Source organism: Ictidomys tridecemlineatus, chromosome 12 (genome assembly GCF_052094955.1).
Source record: "Ictidomys tridecemlineatus isolate mIctTri1 chromosome 12, mIctTri1.hap1, whole genome shotgun sequence".
NCBI lineage: Eukaryota > Metazoa > Chordata > Mammalia > Rodentia > Sciuridae > Ictidomys > Ictidomys tridecemlineatus.
This window is the reverse complement of record NC_135488.1, coordinates 106025508-106049790: the sequence shown is the minus strand read 5'-3', so window position 1 is coordinate 106049790 and position 24283 is coordinate 106025508. Positions and strand designations below refer to the sequence as shown.

The following is a 24283-nucleotide window of genomic DNA, read 5'->3' as shown; positions in this document are numbered from 1 at the left end:
TGTCCAAACTAGCTTTCCTCATGCAGAGAGGTGGAGCTACACGCCACTTTTGTCAGGGCACCATTATGCTCTTTGGGGCTCAGGAAGAGGAAAGGGTCATTAGCAGAAACCCAACCCCAGCTCAAGCTCACCTTCAGGTGGTGCGTCACGTCCCTTTCTCCCAGTGGCAGGCCTGGCTTTCTCTGTGGAAAGATGCAGAACTGCAGACAGACAGACAGACAGACAGGGCTCACTTCCACAGACAGACAGACAGGGCTCACTTCCTGGCAGCAGCAGGCCTCTCCTGTCAATAAATGAGGGCAAGACCCGAGACCATGGGCCCCCAGCAGGGCTGGCCTAAACTCAGTGCCACACCCAGGATTCTGAGCATTGGTGGCCTCAAATACTGCACTCACCTGTGGCTCATTCTATCTGTGCCTGAATCCCCTGGCCTGAGCCCGCTCTTGCCCTTGTGGCAAGGGCTCCTTCCCTAGACTGACCAGACATTTCCAAGGCTTTTGCTTCCAGCCTCTCCATCCACTTGCCACATGGTCTAGGGATAGCTCTAGCACCATCCCTCTGCCCCTGCAGGCTCCTTCCCCACAGTTATTGGTCTGATGGAATGAGTCTCCCTGCCACACATCACACCCTGACCCAAGGGCACCCAAGAGGCCCCGTCTCCAGCTTGACCCTGGCAGGCACCTGTAGCCTAGGGCCCACTTAGAGTGGGGGCAGTGGTACCCGACCCTCCCAGGCAGGCTAGCCGTGTTCCAGGGGACAGTCCAACATGTCCAGCAGCTGTGCACATCTAATATCAGCTGGGAGATAAACGTGGGACCTCTGGCCCTGCTCTGTTGGCATGGAGCAAAACTCTCAGGGACAAGCCAAAGTCAGCAAGTAGGTCAGAATAAGGAGGGCTTCATCACTCCTCTCAGGATATAAAAGGACAAAGGACAGGCCAGAAACAGCCAGAGGCCTGCTGGGAACCCCGCAGCAGAGCCAGGGCTGGACCTGGAATGCTCTGCCTTGTGGACCAGGCTTCTTGGGAGAAAGAAGCAACGTGTCTCACTATTTATTGGTGAGAGCCTCCTGCTGGCTGCTTCATACCCACTGCCACTTGGTGCCATGGCTGTGGCCATCCCACTGGACTGATGAAGGGTCTGCAGGCCTTGCTGCAGGCCACAAGCCAGAAGGGGAGCTCGCATCGCCCTGCAGGAGCTCTGAACCCCCACAGCTGCACAGGGCCTGTTTCCTAGCACAGGGGCCCCCTGCAGTTCCTGGCTGCAGTCACCAGCTCTGCCTGGCCCCTGGCTGAGTGCTGGGGCGCTCACTCCCACCAACCCTGCACTTTCCCTGCACTGTGGCCACATGCAGCCATGAGGCCTGCGGGCTGCTCCCAGCTTCCTTTCCCTCCCCTCCTTTCCTTCTCCCTTCCCTTGCCTTCCTTTCTCTGCCCAGGGCTCTCCTTGATGCCTCCTACCCTGTGAGCTCCAAAGAACAGGGATCCCCTCTCCATCCACTCCATTCCCTTCTCGGAATCTCTCGACTGTGGAATTCATGTGTCCCGTGTGCCTACTGGAGAGGGGGCCTCTTGGGTGCCCTTGGGTCAGGGTGTGATGTGCGGCAGGAAGGCTCATTCCATCAGGACCAATAACTGTGGGGAGGGGCCTTGCAGGGGCAGACAGATGCTGTTCAGAGCTGTCCCTAGACCATGTGCATGTCCTGGTCCCCAGCACATAACCCTCTTTTAGTCTCTCACTAACAAGATCTGGTGAGTATGTGACAATGACAAAACCAAGATAGGAGAGTCAGCATCACCGGGAGATGGTCACATCCTTAGCAAGTGGCAGTGCTGGTACTTAAACCGACATGGGTGCTGACTGACTGGGTTCTAGCTCTTCCCACAGGCTAGCCACGTCCCATTTAAGGTGCTACTTGTGAGATGAGGGGTAGAAGCTTGGGGTACGTCAGTCTTGCTCTAAAACTCAGATCCCACTGGACCTCCCCAGTCAGGCCCCACAGGGCTGTGGGAGTCCAAGGGCTCTGTGCCTGCAGGCAGCAGGGGCCACAGGCCCCAGGGATCCTGTCCTGCCCCCACCCCTAGCCTGGCCCTGGCTGGTCAGTCAGGCCAGACAGGAGGAAGGCGCTGGAGGTGCTGGCAGCTGAACAAAGGGGTCCGGGTCAGTTGGATACTTCCTCTCCTGCACAAAGCCCTCCTCCCCAGACATAGCCCTCAGCCTCCAGGACCCCAAAGAATGTCTGGAATGTTGTGGGGCCAGACAGCCTCAGGGCTCTACAGACAGAGGAGAGGCTGCCTTTGTACCCGGAAGACTGACCCCAGCCTAGAAGGTCACTCCCTGACCTGTGATCCTGCTCTGCCACCCCAGTCCCTGGGATTGGCTGGATTCCTGCCTCCTGAGGACCCCCAGTGTCCCTTCCATTCCAGTGGGACCCACCGAAAGCGAAAGAGGGAGCTCCTGCTGACGGTCGCTTGCTCAGCGAGCCCCCACTCTGCCCCACCAGCCCGTGCATCAGTGCCAGGCCCACCCTAGGTGCCAGGCCACGGGGGCTCCCTGGCATTCACGTGGAAAGGCAGTTTCCTCCCTGATTCTCCTCCAGACCTGAGCTTGCTGGTGCCTCAGGGCCCCTCCCTCCTGCTGGGTGCCACACTGTCCCAGGAGCTGGGAGGGGACTTGTGTGTGGGCAAAACAGATGTGAAGCCCATTCCAGCGGGAGACGACAGACCATCAGCCTGAAGCCTACGGAGATCTCAGCAGATGAGGGGCATCAGGAGGAAGGAAGGTTGTGTGGGGGTGGGGTGGCTGCGGTCAGGGGAACAGGCACTTGAGGGTAAGGTGGTGAGCCTTAGCTGTGCCTATGGAGGGAAGAGAATCCTAGGAAAGAGGAACAGCAGACCACAGTCCTGCTTGTTCAGGGACCAGCAAGGCCAGCAGAGCCAGCGAGGGAGGGGTCAGTCCTAGGTGCCTAAGTCAGGCGGGCATCGAGGGCCAAGTGGCCTTTGCTGGGCATCAGCGTTCACTCTGGCGAGTCACAGTCACCACAGGGTTTTGAGTAAAGGAGTGACAGCAGCAGACTTGGGAACTTCAACAGGACCCTCTACTCCCACATGGGCACAAGACAAGGGGTGGAGGAAGGAGTCTGAGTCCAGGTAGGAGGCCCCTGGACCAACCACGGCCCTGCCACCTGTGTCTCTGAAGTTCAGAGAAACAAACAAAAAACTTATAATTCTAACTATGTCCCCACAATTGAATGGAAATACTTTTAGACTAAGTAAATAAAAAGTCTTTGTTGTTTATCTGAAACTCAAATTTGGTGGCGTGTCCTATATTTTTTATTTGCTATTTCTGGACGCTTCAGTTAGGTGTCACACCTCTGCTTGTTCTGAGCAGCAGCTCGTCTGCAGGAGCCGGACCTGGGGCTGCACAGCTGTCTGGCCACATCCCTTGCCACTCACCAGGACAGGTAGGGCCCTGTGCTCAGCAGGAGGGAGAGCCTGGGACACAGAGACTCAAAGAACTCCCGTGTGGTGGGAGACAGGCAGACCAAGGTGGTATCTCCTGCCGGAAGCCATCCATGACCCATGTGAACTGAGCCGTGGGTAAACTGAGCGATGTGGAAGCCATTAGGCAGGGAAGCCTGGTTTCGGGAACTCCCAGTCGGAATCGACTAGTTTGAGAACACCCAATCCAGGTGGCACCCTCTTCTAGCTCCCACTGAAGTTCTAGCATAGTTTCAGTTCCAGAGATGGGGTGACCCACCAGAGCCACACAGCCTCTCAGACATGGCTGTGGCTTGCCAAAATGCCAATCAACCTGTTTACTGCAAGACCCCCGCCACACCCAGAAGCAAGCACCCCACCAAGACTCCTCCCGCTGAGACCTTATCCCTGCCTTGGTGTACTCCCCCTTGAATGAAAAATGGGGACCTTTCTCAGTTGTTCAGTTCCAGCCCCTCTCAGGACTGGAAGACCCACCAGGCGCTCCTCTTGGAATGTAATTTCTGGCTCTGTCTTTATTTCTTGCTGATTATTTCAGATTTTTTATTTTCCCAGGCAGCTCACACCTCTTGGGTAGGAACCTACCCTGTTGGGGTGCGGGTCACCTCACTATAATCTCCCCACTCTGAGCCCCAAGCTCAGGGTTGGGACTTCCCTGGGGATCCAGAAGCCCCTTCTCCGTCTCTGGCTCAGAGTTGCCCGGGGACCCAGGGGCTGGCCTGGCTTCTCTAAGGCCTGACCCACAGTCTGGCCTGCAACTTGAGGCCCCCAGTGGAGTCGGAGGCTGACATCAGGTCCCAGACAGGCTGGTAGCCAGGAGTGGCACGGGCTGCAGGGTTGATGGTGGCCTTTGGGCAGAGATCAGCCCACTCTCAAAAGCCAGAGAAACATGTTCAGCATGCCTGTGACTCACTCTTCCTCAGAAGAAGACTGTTTTTTCCTTCAGAAATCACAGACTTCCACCTTCAGACAATAACGTGTTCTCGGGAAGTTGCGTGTTTTGTTTTCTGTGCAAGCTGCGGGGGGTTTGTTTGCTTTAGGGCTGTTTTACTGGAATTGAGTTTGTGGGCCACAGGGCCCCACAGATGTGGCTGACACCTAACTGAAGTGGCCAGATATGGCAAATAAAAAAGACAGGACACGCCACTAAATTTGAGTTTCAGATAAACAACAAATACTTTTTATTTATTTAGTCTAAAAGTATTTCCATGCAATTTTTGGGACATAGTTAGAATTATAAAAAAAAAAAATTTGTTTCTCTGAACTTCAGATTTAATCTGTATTTTACTTGGCAATACTGTTCTCAAGTCCAGCAGTGGCCCCTGGGCATGCTGTTCCTGGCATCAAGTCCCACTGGGTCCTGATCTCTGGCTCCAATCCCCAACTCCATTGACCCCAGGGAGATCTCAGCCACTGGCCCAACTCTGCCTGTGCCCTTGGAGTTGGGTTTTAGAGACCTCAAGCCACAGCCAGGATTCCATCTGAGCTGTAGAGCAGCCAGAGGCCCAAACCCTACCCACTCCCTTAACCTTGCTCGTCCCTCCATCACCCGGCCCCTCTACTTTCAGGAAAGTAGACAGGTGGTGCCATCTCTCTGTCCCTTATCAGCACCCTCCACCGGGTCATTAATGGTAGTGGCTCTGGGCTCTACCTGAAGCAGGGAAGCCAAACGTTTTCTGTCTTTGGACTCCACCTAAATCACTTCCACAGCAGTCTCCCTGGCCACAAGTTCTTCCTGAACTGGCTTCTCTCACCCCAGCACCTGCTTCACATGGTAATATTTGAGAAAGCCGTTTTCTCCTTCTTTTTAGTCAGAGACACCAGAACCTAGAGCCCCACTTCCAATCTAAAGCATTATACCTTCACCCTAGGGGTCTGCACTTTCCCATCCCTTCCATTTCTCAGCCTTCCAAAGTTCACCCCCAGGTAGCTGAACTTGAGCTCTCCACCTCACTCTCTGTCAAATGCTTTCTGGGCACTTGGGCACCTGGGCACCTGCCCTCAGCATGGCTGAACTTGGTCCTGGGTGTGGGAGGACACAGCGGAGGCTCTATCATTTCCCAGGCTGCTTGGGATGGTGAGAGAGAGATGGGACATGTCTAATCGCTTGCAGTGTTTCCAGAACTGTGGCGGAGGGTGTTGTGGGTACCGTAATCCCAGGGGCCAGGTACGGTCCTGCTAGGGAAGAAGAGAGGAAGTGGTGTTTCAGAAAAGAGAGCAAAATGGGCAGGGCCTGAGGTCAGAAGCAAGTGGCTCTCTGGGACCGAGAAGTGTGGGAGTTAAGTCTGGGGGTGGGAGCACAGCAGGGGCCGGATCATGAGGGGGCTTCAAAGACCACCTAGGAGCTTGATCTTACTAAGGACCCTGAGAAGCCACAGGAGGCCTGGAGAGGATGGCAGGGACTCAAGGTGAGAGAGGAGGGGACCTGGGGAAGGCCACACAGGGAGGACAGTGGGGAGGGCTTCGCTTCTGGGTCATGCCCCGAGTCCCCTCCCCGTGGTTTCCTTCAAGCAGGGTGACACATGGCCTGAATTGACTTTGCCCTTAGAAAAGGAAGATGAAAGCCAAGGCCTGACTCTGGAGTCACCTCTTCCCTGACTCCTCTGGCCTGAAGCCAGGAGAGACGCTACCCCTGCACCCCCTTCCTTAGGCTGCACCCCTTTGACCAGGTCTTCCTCTCCCTCATTCTGTCTGTGTCTTCCCACCCAGGTCCAGGCTGGGGAGTGGGCTTCAGCCAGGCTCTGGAGTCTGCCATAAGAGACGCCCCCCCACCCCCGACTGCCTGAGCCCCAGGGTCACCGCGTGCTTCCTGGAGCCTGTGACCTTCCCAGCAGCCCAGGACCCGGGTTCCCATCTCTTCCTGCAGAACCCTCCCTACACTGTTGCCTTTGTGTCCTTTTTCCTGTGCCCGAGACATTCCAGCTTTATTGCCCTGGTTCCCTGAAGGGTCATTTGCCAAACAGGGGCTGGCGCCACAGATTAGAAAAACAGTCCTGGGAGCCCCCAGACCCCCCTCCTCCTGAGGGGAGAAGCCAGTAGAGAAGAGCCACCTTCCCTCCTGCTTGTTCCCCTCGGGCCCTCCAGGACCCTGCAGGGCCCCCAGCCGCCCGCATCACCTCTGAGCTCCTTCCCTGGGAAGAAGGAGCACCAGGACTCCTGCAGGGAGCCTCTCTTTGGAGCCATTGGGGCAGCGAATGCTGGATGCTCCTGGGTCCCCACACCAAGAGGAGGCGTCAATCCAAGAGCCTGAAATGGAGCCCGCCACTTCCCCAGTGCTGGGAGGCCTGGGCAAATCTGGATCAGGTCTGTTTAGTTCTGTCTGCTCCCGTCCAGCAGACCAGAGCTTCCGGGGAGGACGGGACCAGAGACCCCTGACCCATTCTCAGCCCCCGCCCGCCTACCCGACTCGCCTCATCTTGCTTCCCGGGACTCCAGGTTCAGAGAGGTTGAACCATTTTCGAAAGTCACAGGACCGATAAAGCCAGGACAGGGTCTGAGCCCTGGGTTTCTGGTTTCTTGCCGTGTCCAGGGCTGCTCAGTCCCAAAGCCCTTCCTGGAAGGAGACAGCCAGCATTGGGGAGAGCTGGCCTGGGAAGCAGTCCTCTGGCCCTGGTCAACCGTCAGCTCCCAATCTGGCTCTGTCTGTTCGGAACACCAGGATTTCCAGGTTGGGGCCACTTCTCTGTTCCCACCAGAACCTGCACCACCAATGCCACCACCATCCATAACATGAGCCTTGGGACCATGAAGACCCCTGACTCAGGCCTGGGTGCAGCCCTGAGGTTGGGACTCTCTCCCTAACTGCCACTCTACCCTGTGCCTGCGATTCAGGATCCTAGTTTGCCAAGGAGAGATGCTGACCATGTCCTGTAAGCAACCCAGGTTATCACTTTGGTTCTACCACTTATAAACTGTGACATGTGCGTCAGGTTATAAAAGCTTACCACCCTCAGTATTTTTGTCTATAAAATGGTCAGAATGATTGTTAGTATTTAGTGGAATCATGAAGAAAAGTATGGAGAACATACAAGAGCTTCAATCAGTAGCAGTAATCATTATAATCTTCACAGGCTCCATCGTCCTGTTTCCAGCAGGGAGCTTCAGCCCCTGGGACCAGCCCCAGATGGTCCTGTCTACCTGCCCAGGACTGTGTGGACAGACACAGGCAGCCAAGGATCTAGGGCTGCAGTCCTACGCCTGCCAGGTTCCAATGGAGCAAAGAGGGCTGGGTATCTTGCCTGTCATCTAGTCCAGTTCAGGAATCTGTAGTCTCTGGGGCCAGAGCCCACTGGTGGCCATGAAAACATAGGAGATATGGTAGGCAGAGAATGAAATGCCCCAAAGAAATTGGGTCTAAATCCCTGGAATCTCTAAATGTTACTATAGGGGGTTGAATCGTGTCTCCCCCAAAAGACATGCTCAAGTCTTAACCCCTAGCACTTGGGGGTATGACATTTTCTGAAATAAAGTCATTGCAAGTGTAATTTTTTTTTTTTTTTTTGGTACCAGGGATTGGACTCAGGGGTGCTTAACCCCTAAGCCACATCCCCAGCCTGTTTGATATTTTATTTAGAAACAGGGTCTTGCTAATTTGCTTACAGCCTTGCTAAGTTGCTGAGGTTGGCTTTGAACTCATGACCCTCCTGCCTCAGCCTCCTGAGCCACTGGGTTTACAAGTGTGCACTACCATGCCCAGCAATACAAGTGTAATTAAGTAAAGGATCTTGAGATGAGACCATCCTGAATTTAGGGTGCCCCAAACCCAATGACTAGTATCTTTTTTAGAGAAGGAAGATGGAGATTTGACACCCAGAGGCAAGAAGGCCGTGTGAAGCCAGGTAGATGGAGTGATGCTGCCAAAGCCCAGGAATGTGGGGGCTGCCAGAAGGTAGACAGGTAAGGAGGGATTCCCCTAGAGCTTGCTGAGGAAGCAGGACCCTGCCAGCACCTTGATGTTGCACCCAGGCCTCCAGAACCAGGAGAAAGGAATCATCTGCTGTTTACACTGCCAAATTCATGGTAATTCGAGCTGTAAGTAAGGAACACAGGTGTGGCCTGCAGAGGTCCCAGCAGTTCCCTCTTCTCAGGGGCTCACCCCTATTCAAGGAGGGACCAGCCCTTCCTCTATTCCCTTTTTCCCCAACTGGTAAGCAGAAGGAAGCCCCATTCCCACCAACCCATGCCAAAGCCTCTCTGCTGCTGAGTTGGGTGAAGGGGGAAATGCAAATAGCCTCCTCCTAGCCCAGAGCTGAAATGGGCCATCAGGGCCCTCTCTCCCAAGGCCTGGCCAAAACTGTGGGGAGCAGAGGGGAACCCAGACCCCTGGGGTAGGGGGAACCTTGAGGGCAACTTCCCCTGGCCTCAGGGCTGCTCCTCAGGCCCTGGGTCCCACAGCAAGAGACCCAGCTGTTCAGGATCTGCCTGGTTCTCTGGCTTCCAGGGGAGGCACCAGCCTTATCCTTCCCACAAAGGACCCTCTCCTCCTGATCACCTGCTCCCACCCTCACACCTTGGGATTCTTTATAACTTGTTCCTCCCAGGGAGATCCCCTAGCCCCTGACTCGTTTAATCCCCAAACTCACATAATTCAGCAGGTTTTAAATCACCAGTTTGTGCACTGAAACCCAAGATTCAGAATTTCCCAAGCAAGTACCAGCATAGGGTAGGTAGACCAGCCCCTGGGCCTTTGTTTCCCCCAGTCCCACCAAATCCACAGCTCTCCAGTGTCATCTCCCTAGGGAGCTAGTGGGCTTTCCTTTCCCGTTCAGTAACCACCTTAAGTTGTTTTCCTTCTTCTGGTTCACAAGGAACAAAAACAAGTAATTTTCCCATAAAAATAACAATTAGCAAAGCCGGGATTCCAGCCAGTCTCCGTCAGAAGCTTTCATTGTATTGATTTGGAGGGAACCTTTGGCTTCTGGTGAAGCACAACACTCGTCCCCACCCGTCCCCACCCGGGCCAGGAGAGCCAGGGACTTTGCTGCCCTGCACATTGGCTGGCTTGTGGCTGCAGCAGTTTTCAGGGAGACCCATGTCAAAAATGAAAGCATGTTGCATATTTGACGTGGTTTTGAATGCTGCAGCGACGCAAAGGCAGGTCCTTCCGTGGGTTGCCCTCCACACCCCGGGAAGTGGCATGTTCACAGCAGGGAAAGCAATTGCTCTGATTAATTGCACTTCTGTTGGTGTCTCCTGCTCCTGACTTCTGAGTGCCTTGCGGTGGCGAGGCCATCTGCCAGATGGAAGTGCGGTAACACGCAGCTTCATGATGCAAAACTTAAGGTCCCAAGACTCAAGTGAACCTGGTAGAATTCCGCTGACCACCTGGCCATCCTCAGAGAGCAAGCTCTAGTTGTCCGGCAGTGAGCGTTGGAAATAGATGCATTTGCAAAACCACTATTTCTGAATCCAGTGTTTTCTTTTTCTGTTAAAGATATCAGACTAAAAATCCTAGTGTTCCAGGAGATCTAGTCCCTGGCTAATTTTCTGCAAGCGGATGATATGGGGCTGCCCCATTTCTGCAGTTTCAAAGGGCCTGGGCTTGGCAAACTGGCCTCAGAGGAAGCGAGGGAGAACTTATTGCCAGGCCCCAGAGGGCCAAGGGATCAGAGGGAAAAAACAAATGCCACAGGCCAGGGAAGACAGAGACTGTATCCCAGGGCATGGGGTCAGCCTGGACTGATGACTTGGCTAGCCTTGTTGGCTGGCAGGTGACTTTCACTCAGCACTGCTAAGAAAGGCAGTGCTGAGCCAGGCTGACCTTCTGGCCACCTCACAAGAGTCTGCTTCCTTATCTGGCTGTGTCCATGCTGGGAGGCTCAAGTGAACCAGAAACCCTATCCCTGAATGGGCACACAATGCTCTACCAACAAACTGGGAAAGAAGCGGTGACACTGGGTTCAAGTCTCAGCTCAGGTGTGAACTAACCTGGGACCTTGGGGAACTATAGGTCCTTTGTGAACCTCAATCCCCTCATCTTGACAACAGGGATTATAATAGTGGCCTCACTTAGTGTTTGCCAGGATCAAATGAGAACACAGAGGGGATAGTAGTTGTTATTATTGGCATTAAAAGAGCCATTTCCCAGCTCATTAATGTGGAAAATGTAAACGTCTGGATCTAAGACAAAGCCCGGGCCTCTCCTGCTCTCCCCACTCGTCTCACATTCTGGCTGGGAGTTTGTTTTGGTTTCTCTGGAGCTTTCAGAACAAGGGGTCCTGAGGGCTATTGGTTCTGCTGCTATTCCCACCCCTAAGGGAGGCATTTGCTGAGCTAGAGACAGAAGCCACGTTCCAGGGGTCAAGGGGCCTGGTGGGATGTGTACCTGAATTGGTGCGATAGCTGCAGTGGGAGTGCTGAGGGGCATGAAGCCCAGAAACATCCGTATCCACCCCTGAGCCCAGGATCCCTAGCCTTAGAGCCATCTGGGCTTATTGAAACCCGTCAGCTGACTCTTAAAGCCAGATGAGACCAGTAAGCATTGGCTGCCTCCTCCTCCATCTCTGAGCCCCAACATGCTGTTTGGCTTCAATAGCTTGGCTCCCACTTTGCAGGCTCCCAAAGGGTGCTCAGACCCACTGTAGCACCAGGTGAGGGCAGTGCCCCAGGAGGAAGCCCAGGTGAGACTCCGCCTCCTCTGCTCTCCAGGTGTGCCTTGCTGATCCACAGGCCTGGTCCTTGGGGCTGGGCTTTTCCACATGGGGCCTGGGCAGCACTACCCATGACTCCTGTGTATCCTCAGGGCCACTCTCTCCCTTTGGTCACTCCAACCAGGAAGAACACGTGTGGCTGAGAAATCAAATGAAGGTGTGAGTAGTGTGAGCCCTGATACACACACACAGGGGGGAGGTTCTTTTAAAGGGGTAACTGTTCACGAAGGGGAATACACAAGGGCCTCCTGGCAGCTGTGGGGTAAGGAGACTGAGGAGTGGAACTGAAACCCATCCCTTCCCCATCTTCCTCCACATGAGCCATTCTCCACGCAACCTCTGCTCACGTGACTTCTTGCACCTGAATTCTCCACCCTGGAAGTTCCTCTTCTTTTTCTGTCCTCAGAGAACCAACTGGAATTTCCCTCTGAGAAGCCTTCCCAGAACAACCCTCCTGTCACTCAAGTCATGCCTTCCATGCTAGGCAGCCCTGTCTGTCCACTGACCTGAGGCCACCCTGAGACCTCCACCTGATTCTAGAGGCTGTTGACATCGGGATAGGGCCGAGTTGGCACACCCAGCTCCACCATGTTCTAGCTCCCTGACCTTTCTAAAGTGGGGACAGACCATCTGAGCATCAGTGTGCCTGCGACATTGCTGGCCTGGGGAGTTCTGCAGGGGAGAGAGGACTTGAGTGGTGTCTTCATTGTGAGTGGGACTCCTGCCGCCAGCTGGGGGCTTTTATTGTGCAAGTGAGGTGCAAGTTGAGGGGTAGTGGTGAGTCTCCAGTTTCTTGGGTCTTGCTCCACTTAAGGGAAACAATGTTTATCAGCAGCAGGACGTTCCAGGCTGGAGTTTCAGTTTCTGTTCACCATAACAACAAGGTTGCTTACTAAGAATCAGAGGACAACTGGTCATATTCTTTCAGTCAGAGGGAAACAAATGATAGGGAATAGAATTCCCACCAATGGATTTTTTTCCAGGTGGATGTCCAAGATGGATGGTTCCTGGGAATTCCCTAGAAATTTTCTTGGGACCTCTGGAATGAGGCTCTAGTTCTAGGTCTGACCACTCTAGAGGGAAGGCCTGAGCTGGATTCACACATCACATAAGTGTCCCCAAAGGTCCTCAGCCCTGTGGCAACACCAATCCCAGAGGACCTAACACCTGGAGCCCACGTCCAAGCAGGCCATGGCTGATCTGACTCTGAAGGTCTGTTTGAGATGAGTGCTCTGCATACAGTAGGTGCTCATAATTATGGGAAGTAGACCAAAGCTCCAAAGAGTCTAACTCTGGAATAATCAGTCCACAGGGAATGTGTGGATGAGAGTGAGCTCACGGGGCTGCGAGGGCCAGAAAGGGAAGCAATGGAGTAGTTGAGGGCAGAGCTGGGCCTTGGAGACCACCGAAGGCTGTCGTGGGCCTGCCAGGGAGGGAGAGGGAATATGGCGAGTAGGCTCACAGGAGGGTAGGTGACAGAGAGGCCAGCTGGGACCAGGTCCCAGAGGCCCTCCAGGCAGGCAGCAGGGAGGGGTGCACCTGCTGTTGTGCCTGGAAGGCTGAGTCGTGTCAGGAGGAAAGCTGGGCTCAGGGGCTCTTCCTCTGGCTGCTCCAGGGGCTGGCTGTCAGGAGGCTACAGGGAGGCCAGGGGCCCTGAGGAGAGATCATAGGAAGCTGGATTTGGACCTGGGTGACCACAGTGAGGGTGGCCCTGCTGCCTGACCTGCAGCGAGCTGGTGATGTGCTGAGAGCTCAGGGGCCAGGATAGCCACAGGCCCAGGGTGGGTAAGCACCTCTGTGCAGGAAGAGGGAGGATCCCCGCGCCAGACACCTGGAATGACATCAGGTACCTTTTTCTCTGCATGCAGCAGGTGTTCACTGTCAGCCCAGAAAGAGGGTGATGCGGGGGTGTTCACAGCTGCACAGAGGGGAGGGTCAGGGAGCTTCCGCCATTTCTTAAACACTCCACACCTACAGCAGGCCAGGCATTGCCATAAGTGTGGAGAAAGAATGAGAAGCAGTCCTTGTGTTTGGCACTGATTTTATGCTGAGCTTCCCAGAGGAAGAGCCACTTGAGCTGAGTTTGCAAGGCCAGGAGTGTTTGCCATTGGCCCTGGACTGAGACGTGGGGTGGCTCAGGGAGATTATGAATGGAGGACGTGGCAAACTGATATTCTTTCACCATCAATTCAGGATTCACGTATGCAGGGGCCTCTGTGAGCTAAGTGGGGAGAGGGGAGAAAAGGAGGACCCTTTTGATGGGCACAGCCTCTTGGAAAGACTAAAGCTTGCAGGCTGGGTCTTCTTAGGAGACCACCAACCATGGGTCAGGAGCAAGCATGATTCCTGGGGGTCTCCACTCCTCCCCAAGTGGCTCATCCAAAACTTCCTTTGAACCACGTTCCGTGTTCTCCCCAAAAGAAGGTTGGATCCATGCAACCTTCCAGCCTCCTTGCATTTACTTGGCCTGTCAGTGGCTTGAATGAACCTGCCTCTGATACAGCTCTGACTCAGGTGTGAGAAGAACATCTCTCAGCCCTAGGAGGCATGGGAGGAGATTCAAAGCGCGGCCCACTAGGGAATATAAGGGTGCTGCTCTGTGGCTGGGGCAGACTGGGAAGTAGAGTGCGGTAGAACGTGGAGGTAAACAGAGGCTATCAGCTAAGACCTTGGTGCCTGTTTTAGACAGATTTTTTTTCTATGTCCAAAGGATCGACAAGAGCAACTTAGAGGAAGAAAGCTTATTCTGGTTCAGTTTCAGAGGTTCAATTCAGGGTTAACTAACTGTATAGCTCTGGGCCCAAGATGATGGCAGAAAGGTGTGGCAGAGGGAAGCAGCTCAGTTCATGACAACCAGGAAGCAGAGAGAGCTCACTTACCAGGAACAAAATATAAACCCCAAAGGCATGTCACACCCTACCTGCCTACCCAATAAATCCATATCAGTGAAATAATCCAATAATTAGGTAAAGGCTCTCAGAACCCAATCATTTCACTGCTGAACATTCTTGCATTGTCACACATGAACTTCTGGGGGACACCTTGTATCTAAACCATAAGCGTGCCTAAGCAGAAATGACCACAATTTTGAACCTTGGGCTAGATCATGTTCTTAGAGCAGCTACTCCTTCAGGTAGACAGAAGATTGTAGTATGAGGGGGCATTGTCAAGCAGCACTCTCTGGCACTGGCCAGGTGAGAGCTGGGCTCCCAGGCACTGTCTCATACAGCTCTACAATATATAGATGTGTCAGAACCACCTGCAAAGACAGACCCACCTGTCTGAGCCTGCCCAAAGTGGCCTCTTCCAACATCTCCAGGGTGACTCTTCAGCTCCCTTCACAGCTGGGTAATGTGGTCAGGGGTGACCAGGGGCTTGCAAAAGCTGCAGTAATGTGTCTGATGTCTCATGATGATCCAGTAGGCTGGAAAGCTCTGGTAGGGAACACTCAGAGGTGTGTCACTTCCCTACAGGTAACTTGTTGCTCCCTGGCAAAGGTGTAGGAAGAAGGCTCATGTCACTGTGCTTCAGAAGTGGGGCTCAGGAGGGCTGCCCAGGGCAGGGATAAGAACGGCGTCTCTTGACTAGGGCCTGGTGTCTTACCCGAAGCTCCTCTGTGGCTCCAGCCCTGCTCTAAGAAGACCCAGTCTGCACAGGAGGGGACTTGGGGAGATCCCCACACCTGTTGCCTGGGCCTTGAGGATCTGGACTTCCTCTCTCTACAGTGATTTTCTCTGATCTGGCCTCTGAGCAGTCACTCACCATGGTAACCAACAGATGTAGAGCCCTAGCCCGGTCGATGACACCATCCTTGGCACTGTGACAACTAGGGCGGTTCTTTCCCAGAGGCTCTAGCAGGTGCTGAGGAAAGGTGGGTGTTCCCAAGGAAGGGATTCAGGCCATGACCTCAGAGAGGTGAGGAACAGATGCCCAATCTAGAGCCTCTTCAAAGCTCTGGGGAGCGAAGAGAAGAGGGGAGGCCATGTTTCCTGCTGGCCATGACCTGGGTGCTGGGCCTGTGCAGTCGCACACGTGCTGATGACAGCTGTCTGAGCAGCTCCACTGCCACCGTTTGTCAGAGGAGGAAACCGAGGCTTGGGAAGGAAAAGTACCTTGTTCATGGTCATGGTCAGTAGGCGTCAGGCTGGGACCCAGAGCACGGGTCTGTATCAGACAGTGAGATACACATTCAACAGCACACAATAGTAATATCCAGGTTCCAAGAATACAAATCGCTTCAGCATTCCTCAATTTCTATTTCTGAAGTCCTCTGAAGGCTGTCATGCGGAAAGTCTGGTGTGTTCCCTCCCAGCTTCCCAGATAGTCAGGTTTGGCAGCTGTACCAGCCCCCGGCTTCCTGCCAGTGTCAGGTCAGCCTTCCTTAGACTCCCAATGTATTCATGGGGGGCTTCTCTGGAAGCCAGGAAACTCCACAGGACGCAGCTGAGGGTGGGCGGCCACCAGACACGCGCGGTGTCCTGAGAGAACAAAGCGGGGCTTTCCCTGGACTCTTCCTCCTGGCTGGCTCTGCACGGGCTGGCTGAGGAGCAGGGGAGCTGCCCAGCGCCTACCCACTGCCTCCAGGAACTCTCTCCAGGCCGGGCCTCCAGTGTCTGGGCTGTTTGTGGGCGGTGAGCTTCCCTGGGGCTAAAGTGACAGGGCTTCCCCAGATCCTGCCCGATGAGATCATCTGCCATTTCAGGCTGGGCTGAGAGATTGTCGGGCACAACAAAGCCCAGCGCAGGAGATATCCTGCATGACTCATCGGAGGGCCCTGGGGGGCGGGGGGCTTCCGGTCCTGAGGAGACAACAGACACATTGTTTGCTCCGGAAGCCCCTAGGGCACACAGCAGACTCAATGGGGTCATTTGTGGTTTTTTCCTAATTCTCTGTCACTGTGCTCTTTCTGGGAGGTGGGGTCCACCAGCCTGCCTGGGCCCTGCAATGGGAGGAAAATCACTATTCAGTGGCTCACCCACAAGTCTAATAGGGAACCCTTCCCCCAATATAGGACCAGGACCCGGCCTGGGAGGCCGAGGATCAGGTTCTGGGTTATGGTTTAATTTCCAAGACTCTTTGATTCCTGTGTGTTCCATCTTTCCAACGGAGAAAATAATTTTAAAAAGACAAGGCTCCTGTCAGAATGACCTGAGGCTAGGCACATAAAGTACCCAGCTCAGGCTGCGTCCACAAAGGCTGTGCACATGGTCTTCCTTCCCCTCTCCCCTCTCTCCCTACTGGCTTTCAAAAATAAGGAAAAAAGTTTTGATTCAATAGAAAAGCTAGCTGGGGGTCTTTCTACCATTGCACTTACCTAGGGTATGAACACCCTGAACTCATCCCCACCACCCTTCTCAGAATTTGGCCACTCTGGGGGACTCAGCATTAAGGGGACAGGGCTGGTGCAGAAGGCCCAGAGCCTGGTGGCCCCCGCTGAACAGAGATATGGGAATTAGGCGAGGGCTGAGAGGCTGTCCCTGGCCTTCAAACCAGCTGGAAGCCCTGAGAAATCTCCAGGAGAGAAAGGAAGTGGAGAAGAGAGGTTTTGAAAAGGGTTCACAGAAAGGGAAACCAAATGATGAACAAGGTCACCAACAGGCGGCCAACGTTAATAGTTACTGGAAAAATATAAATTAAAACACTGAGATCCTGTTTCACACCCAGGTAAATGGCAAAAATTACCAGGTCAGATGACATCAAACACTGACAAGGATGTGGAGGTTAAAGGAACGATTAGGGACTGGAAGAAGACACCCAGCAGGCAAGGGGCCAGCAAGCCGAGCAAGCCAGAAGTTTTTGTTAAAAGTCAAAAGATGAATTCAGTATGCACAGCCCTTGTGAGCAGGAACCCACCCATGCCGGGCTCACTCTGAGGAAATGGGATCAGGCCCCAGGATGCCTCAGGTGAATGTCCCACACGGATGCACGGGCAGGCACACACTTCTAGTCACACCCTTCCTAGTTTTCAGATTATCTTTAGCCAACCAGGTCCCAGGAAAGACCCTCATCTCCAGACTAGCTCCAACCCCAGCCTAGGACCTACCCACTGTCTAGCTGCTGATTCTGGCCTATTAGAGGCTTCAGGTGAGGTTGGGGGGGGGCGGTTTAGGACTCAGACTCTGGACGAAGCAAGACACCTGTGCCGTCTCCAAGCTCCAGCCTGACATCTTGAAGCCTCCCAACTCCCTGCCTGTAATAGAATCTATTGTTGCATAACAGATCACCACAAAGTTAGCAGGCTAGGACAGTAACCCTTTTTGATTCCCATTTCTGCGGATTAGGAGTCTGGGCACAGTTTACCTGGACCCTGTGCTAGGGTCTCACAAGACTGTCATCAAGGTATGCATGGCTCAATCTCATCAGGAGGCTCAGCTGGGGAAGAATCTGCATCCACACTCACACGTTTCCTTGCAGTGATAAGATAGAGGTCCCTAGTTTTTTGCCAGAGGCTGCCTTAGAGTCCCTTTGGCTGCCTGTGGCTCCTCACTAGCTAGGCCTCTTGAAGGTGGCTGCTTGCTTCATCAAACCTGTGTGGAGATGTTCTCTACTCAGGAAGGGCTGCCCCTCCTGCAAGGGTTTTCACATGACTGAGCCAGGACCCAGAGAACAACCTATTTTGGTTAACTCAAACCCAGCTGATTCAGAGCCCTACTTACCTGTAAAATTCCTTTACCTTTGCCCTTCTTTGTTGGCTATAAACATGTTCTGTGCATCCCCATCCAAAAGGAGGACTTGGTCGGGGTATGAACACCAGGGCTGGGAGTCACGGGGCAGGAACACTGCCTGACACCTTCTGGAAGGTGAAGGCCACCATTCTGTTGAGGGGAGATGGAGTGTCCAGCAGCCCAGGGAGCCTCGAGAGAGACAGCTTTCTCCATCAGGGAACGGGAGCTCTGAACCAACAGCTAGCTTGGATGGAGCTGGGTGATAAGGAACAGAGGGAAAGAGAGGTCCTGGGGAAGGACTGGCTCTCAGGCTGCCAGGGTAAGTGAGGGGTGGAGGGTGGCAGATCCTGGGAGGGTCATTAGATTTTCTCACTTCCAGCTGAGAGGGTCCACGTCTCCCCACACCTGTCGGCTCCTTTCACTCTAGGCCCTTCCTCTGCCCACCTCCTTGCCACCACCCCTTCTTGTTGAGGGCAGAAGGACAGCACCATATGTCCCTACCAAAGGACAGTGAGAAGATTGTCACGTGCAGACGTGACCTCAGCCCACTGGGCTCAGTGCATTCTGCTTCAGGGAGATCTGTCACATGTGGACAAGTGCCTGCTGTACTGGGCTTCTTCCCACCCAAGGAACTCAGGTCCAGGCAGACAACCTCTCAGCAGGGTCAGGACCTCCAAAGCCGGCAAAGCTGCTGCTCTGACCAGGCCAAGGAGGAGTCCTGCCCTAGGCTACTCCCAGGCCCTGCTCCCACGGCACACCTGTTACCCCCAGCCTCACCTGAGAGCTCTGAGACAAGCTCCTCCGCTCAGAACCAAGATCCTCAGTTACTCCAGCCTCTGCTCAGTGCCCGAAGCAAGCAGGGATTCCAGAGTACGCACATGCCATAGAAGGGTCTGACTCCATTGATAACCCCTCTGAGCTGTCCTGAGCCCACTAGTCACACCTGAGCCTGGGCACATGCTATCCCATGGTATTGCACCTTCAGTGCCACCCACAGGAACCAGCTTTGGCCAACTCATGTGGAAAAGGGTTGTTGTAGGGACCAATCAAGGGCTCACTGGGTTATCAGGCTGGAGGACCAGGCTGGGAACTAGTAAGATCTTGGGGAGGGAGCATAACTGGATCTCACTAGGGGAAACTATGCCAGGACCTGCCACCTATGGATGGACACAGCTGGAGTCCTTCAGCCTGACAGTCCTCAGTGCCCCTTCTGAAGCCTTGCCTCATCCCTGCAGGTTTGCAGTCCTGGGGGGAAGGGCCCACTGGCCAAGCCTCACTAACAATGTCACTCTGGCCCAGGAGCTGGGAGAAGGATTAGCCCCATGTGGTCTCCCATGGTGGGAGGAGGTGGGCTCTCCCCTTCCCTGGGGGTTCTCCAGCACAGGAAGGGTGTTCAGATACTGGGCCTCCCGTGTGGCCCCCATCACAACCCCTAGGGCTCCGCACTGCTCCGTGGACCACACTGTCAGGTTTGCAATCTCCCTGGCCCACCTGAAGGAAGGCAGGTCACTCTTAGCACTTGGTCAGCACCACACCTGCACACTGTCCTCTAGATGGTGATGGCTAGTGACCGTGTCTAGTCTAGTCCCAGACCTAAGTCCCTCCACCAAGCCACGCAAAGTGTCTGCTGAGGTCCCATTACTTTGTCTTTCTGATTTGTGTCGTATTTGGCTTATAGACTCGGGCCTCATTAATCTTTGACCCTCCAGCAATACGGCCACTCTCAGAGCCATCAAATGGGGGACTTCTATGAATCCCTATTAAATCGGGATCTACACAAAAATTCCTATCTATAAATCCCTATTAAACCCAAGATTCCCTATTAAAATGATTGTTGGCACTGAACAAGGACAGAGCTCTGTCCCCAGAGAACCCTTGGCATCGTGTGGGCCAGGTGGGGCCTGGGTAACCTGGAGATGCAGCCTCTCGATGGCTGTGTTGGGAGGTCAGAGGACCAATACTCCCTGGGCCAGGCAGGCCGCACTGCCCTCTCAGTCCCAGATCCAGGGGCATCCCTTCTCTACCCATGCTCGGGGCTGCTGGGAAAACTGGAGTATGGATGTCTACCCTCATTTGCTCCTGGCCTCTGTTCCTGCTGAGTCAGCCTGCCTGCTCCACTCTCTCTAAGCACTGAACCTGAACTTGGAATGGGGTTAGCATACTCCCTCTGCTCTGGCTCCACCTTCCCCACAATACCACGAAGCCTCTGGAGGGCTGCAGGGGGGCAGAGAGGTGGCAGTGGAAGGGGGATTTCCCCTTGGAACCTGTCCAGTCACCTGATGCTCCTTGGAGAAGCAGAGGCCCCCCTTCTGGCTTCTGGGCCTGGCCAGATGGCTGCTCACCTTGGGTGAGGAATTCTCCCCCAGAAGAGCGGATCCAGTTACACATTCCTGAGGCCTGAGTCATGCCTGGTTCTTGTTTGGGCCTCAGGAATGTGTTTATGCTACGGGGCTAGAGGGAAGCTAGGGTCCAGGAGGGACCGCACAAGCAGCCCTTCACTCCATGTCTGGCTGGCCCCAAGCCAAGGGCTAGGGCCCTGTCAAGGAGGAGAAGACCTAGGCTGTGACCTCTGGAGCCACCGAGATGCTGCTGGGAGGGAAGGCCTGATCCAAGCTGGAACAGAGGCTTTGCATTTTGGGGAACTGGGTTTAATTTGCTCCCACAGGAGGAAAATGGACAGAGGCCAATCCAAGAGGGCCTCCCTGCAGTGCCCTGGGAAGGAGGTTGCTCCATCTTTACTTCCTGACACAGAAGACAACCTCCCAGAGGACGCAGGTTGTTGAGGTCCTGGTGGCTCCCCATCCCCCTCTGAGAATAACTGTGAGTTGAGCACCCCACTCCACCCTGCTCAGGGCTCTCTCCACAGTTCTTATTTATGTCCAGCATGGGCCACTCTGTTGAAGAGAAAGCCCCACACTTGGCTGCTACCACTAAGACCATATTCAGGGGCAGGCCCTGCACTGGGCCCTTCACACAGGATGGCAATATGCCCTGGCTGGCTGTGACAATCCTGGGTTACTGGGGCAACTTTTCAATAGCCTCCTTTCCCTCCCCAAAGTGTCCCACTCTGGAAGGTAATTCTATATTTGCCTTAACTTTATAGGTGGCTTGATTCTTCCCTGACCCACCCTGGACCACCCTTGCCCACACCCTGAGGCCTATTCCTGGACAGAAAAACTGTTGCTCAAGTCAGATTGACCATCAGTGTGTTTTCTTTGAAACTAGCTCTTTGTACCCACCTCCTCTTAAGTTGCCTACAAAAAACCCTTGCTCTCTGTCACCATGTGCCCTTCCCTCCTGATTGCTCAGGTCGGCTTTGCGCCCCTCTTCAAGGCTCAATAAAGTTTGTTTGGTCTGTTGAGGTTGGTCCTCTCCTTGGTCTGTTTCTGTACTCTTTCCACTTTTGGTCCTAATAGTAGGCGTTCTTAAATTGTTTCATTTTTAGGCCCAACACTGCCCTTCAAAAGAGGCGCTTTTAGTAACCCCATTTTACTATAAAGAAATGCAGTTTAAGCCCAGTGCAGTGCTATATGCCTGTAAGCCCAGCAACTCGGGAGGCTGAGGCAAGGAGGATTATAAGTTCAAAGTGAGCCTCAATGATTTAGTAAGGCCCTAAGCAACTTAGCAACACCCCATCTCAAAATAAAAAAATATAAAGGTCTGGGGATGTGGCTCAGTGGTTGAGTGCCCCTGGGTTCAATCCCTGGTACAAAAAAAAATTAAAAAATTTTTAAAAAAGAAAGAAAGAAAGAAATGTAGCTTAGAGAAGTAGCTTGACCATGGTCACACAATGACAAGTGGCAGATCTAGAAACTGTCAGGATCTCAGCTCTTGACTCCAATGCTCCTTTGCTAACCACAAAACCACACTTCCCGACCTAAGACCCTTTACTGATGCTTTGAAGAACCAAGAACTTGGAATCCCTAAATACCAGAAAAATAACAAAGTCCTGTTGTTAGCTCTTTCCCTAGCCCCACCCCGTGGCCATCTTTGCCTTTTTCCTTTTCCGAGGGACAGTGTGTGCAACGATGGTTTGTGCGTCAGCAGCAACAGCATTATCATGCGATGCAGAAGAACTGTGCTCCTACTCTGTGCCAGGCATGGCACAGGGTGTCATTATCTGATCCCCACACTGTCCTGCAATATGGGTGTTAGGGTCTTCCTTTCACACACAGGAAACTCCTCCAGGTCAGGCAGCTGGGAGGAGGCAGGACTGGGGTTAGAACTCAGAGATCCCAACTGTGTGACATGGGGTCAGTGCACTGCCGTCAGCGCTCTGCTGGAACGGAGAGATGGAAAGCTGTCTGGACTCCAAGGGATTGGCTTCCCAGGGGTGGGGGAACAGCAGAGATGATTATGGCTAAATCCACAGGCCCCAGAGTATGTCCTCCTATCACGGAGCAGGATAGCTTGCCTTTTGAGCTGATCTGGGCCATAGACAGGTGTTCTTCATCATGCAGACACATCACCGGGAAGAGACCTTGGATGATTTCTTCATTTCTTTGGTGGGAAAGATAGACATCTTTCAGAACAGACCATGGCTGTCTTGGAGCTTCAGAAAGAGCCATTTCTGAATCTCACTTCCCCACTCCCGCCAGTTTCCCTGCCAGAGAGCATCCCAGTGGAAATGCCTCTTCCCACCCCACACCAACCTCTGGGGAGGAGGGACAGGGCAAACACATTCCAGCATTCCAGATGTTCCCGGGGAAAATGGTATTTGGGAAAAGGATGTTTGTTCAAAATTTACCAAAAATAGAGATCCCAAGAAGAGGAAAAGGCAATCTCTAAACCCAGTTAGGAAGCCATCTCTCAGGAAGGACTTTGTAAGTCACAGACACGTCACAAAGCCATTGACCAATCACTTTGACAATAAAAACATAAAGTTTTGGCAGGTGGACAACCACCAAACCCAAAACAAAAGTAAACCACATTCCAGCTGAGCTCGGTGGCACATGCCTGTAATTCCAGTGACACCTGAGGCTGAGGCAGGAGGATCACAAGTTCAAAGCCAGCCTTAGCAAGGCACTAAGCAACTCAATGACATCCTGTCTCTAGAAAAAAAAAAAAAAAGGCTAAAATGTGGCTCAGAGGTTAAGTGCCCATGGGTTCAATCCCTAATACCCCCCCTCCAAAAAAAGAGAGAGAGGGCTGGGGATGTGGCTCAAGCGGTAGCGCGCTCGCGGCCCGGGTTCGATCCTCAGCACCACATACAAACAAAGATGTTGTGTCCGCCGAGAACCAAGAAAAAATAAATAAGTATTAAAAATTCTCTCTCTCTCTGTCCCCCTCTCTCTCACTCTCTCTTTAAAAAAAAAAAAAGAGAGAGAAACTAAACCACATTCTAGTCCATAAGGATAACATGTAGAGATGTAGAGAGCTCCTAAAATAATTTTTCAATAAATCCATCAAAACCTTGCTAGAAAACAGATAAGGAAAGCAGATAATTGACCAAAAATAAATAAATAAACATGAACTGTAATGGCTTGTTTTGTTAATCTCTTGCAATGTTATGTAATGTTTTGTTTTTTGATAGTTATATAAATTATAATTTGAAAATATCATCATTTCCTTTCAGATAATAGGATTTGCTCCACTGGGGTTTTCCTAAGCTGGTGTAGATCCACATCACCAGCCCTATCCAAATGGGGCACGTAAGCCAGGGGCAACCCATTTGGAAGCAATCTGGTAAAATATATCTAGGATATTGAACTAAAAAATTCTTGGAATTTCCTTAAGGAAATAATTTCAAGATTTAGACAGAAAATTATGTACAGAGATGATTAACAAAGAGAATATTGAATAGCAAAAAAAAAAAAAAAGGAAGCCCATGTTCTGAAATAAGCACATTATGGTACATGATCACACAGCCATTTAAAATGGTATAGGAAAAAGAACTATAAAATATCCGTTGACAAAAGTAGGTTCCAAAGCAGTACGATCCCCAGTTGGTGATGTTTCCCCCTCTGACGACTCTGTCGGGCATGGAATCTGGCACCCAGCAGCGGAACACAGTGTGCCAGTGCCTGTCACCAGGAACCAGCTTGAGTTCTCTAAGGGGCCAGGGCTGTTAGGCATCCCAAACTGGGGCCCATGCGACTCAAACGCGGGAACTCAGTCCCCTGGGCACGTTCAGTTCCTGGGCAGATTGCTGGAAGCAGGAAGCTCTTCCTTGGGTCCCAGGGTCTTTTCTAAAGAACCTGCTCCACACCATGGTGAGGAGGGCAGGCAGGGCCACCAAGTGTCCGCTGAAGCTGGGATGGCTACCAGCACAGCAGCCTCTGCAGAGGTCCTCAGGGGCAGGAGGGGCTGGAGTGGGGACAGCAGGGCACACCCTGCACAGCCTCCCTGGGAAGATGTGGCCTCCTGGAGGACCACGGCACAGCCTGACCACTGGCCCGTTCCGCAGAGCAGCACTGGGGGCTTCTTGCCCTGCTTGACCTAACAGGCTCTTCAGACCTTTTGACTGACGTGCG

At 53.2% G+C, this 24283-nt stretch overlaps 1 protein-coding gene and 1 long non-coding RNA gene across 8 annotated transcripts in view; one reads left to right on the top strand and one right to left on the bottom strand.

The window, feature by feature from the left end:
- LOC144369440 (uncharacterized) overlaps nt 1-21169 on the top strand; it is a 53431-nt gene extending 32262 nt beyond the window's left edge. For all 6 annotated transcript variants that reach the window (XR_013429204.1, XR_013429203.1, XR_013429201.1 and 3 more), the window contains 2 exons: nt 20476-20630; nt 20914-21169. This is a non-coding gene — a long non-coding RNA (uncharacterized LOC144369440). The remainder of the gene's footprint in view (nt 1-20475; nt 20631-20913) is intronic.
- Nucleotides 1-24283, bottom strand: part of Hs1bp3 (HCLS1 binding protein 3) — a 96386-nt gene that overhangs the window by 21113 nt on the left and 50990 nt on the right. For both annotated transcript variants that reach the window (XR_013429197.1, XR_013429198.1), the window contains exon 8: nt 132-22310. The gene's annotated coding sequence lies outside the window, so the exon portion shown is untranslated. The remainder of the gene's footprint in view (nt 1-131; nt 22311-24283) is intronic.